The sequence below is a fragment of the Crocuta crocuta genome, unplaced genomic scaffold (assembly GCF_008692635.1).
Source record: "Crocuta crocuta isolate KB4526 unplaced genomic scaffold, BGI_CrCroc_1.0 scaffold143, whole genome shotgun sequence".
Classification (NCBI taxonomy): Eukaryota; Metazoa; Chordata; class Mammalia; order Carnivora; family Hyaenidae; genus Crocuta; species Crocuta crocuta.
The window spans coordinates 4,515,512-4,516,163 of NW_027529175.1; positions in this window are offsets into that span (position 1 = coordinate 4,515,512).

A 652-nucleotide genomic window follows, 5' to 3' on the forward strand; every position below is an offset into this window, starting at 1 on the left:
TGAGGAGGCAGCCCCGCCTCCCAGGGGCTACCGCTCGGTGTCCTTCTGCAGCAGCCAATCAGCGTCGTCCGGAGTTGCTGTTTTTTTATTGGGGTAGAGGTCTTTCTGGTTTTGGAATTCTTTTAAGGCTGCGAGCAAANTTTTGTATATGTTGTAATTATATATTTAAAAAATTTTTTTAAATACTTATTTTTGAGAGACAGAGAGACACAGAATATGAGCAGCCGAGGGGCAGAGAGAGAGAGAAGGAGACACAGAATCTGAAGCCGGCTCCAGGCTCTGAGCTGTCAGCACAGAGCCCCATGCGGGGCTCGAACCCACCAACCATGAGATCATGACCTGAACCGAAGTCTGACGCTTAACCGACTGGGCCACTTAGGTGCCCAGTAAATATGTATTTTTAATGACGCTTGCTTTTCATATTGTAACTTCAATACAAATTCAAGGTAACACATATTCATTGTAGCAACTTTTTTTGAAGTCAAAGACGTCTTAAAAAACACTTGGTGTCACTCAGAGTCCCTCGACCAGAAGAGAACAAATAGTAAAATTTCTGTAGCCCCACCCTGTCATCTCTGGCTCGCGCTCACGCTCTGAGATAGCCCCCTCTCTGCTACAAACGCGGAGCCATGATAAACTCTACAAAGAAAGT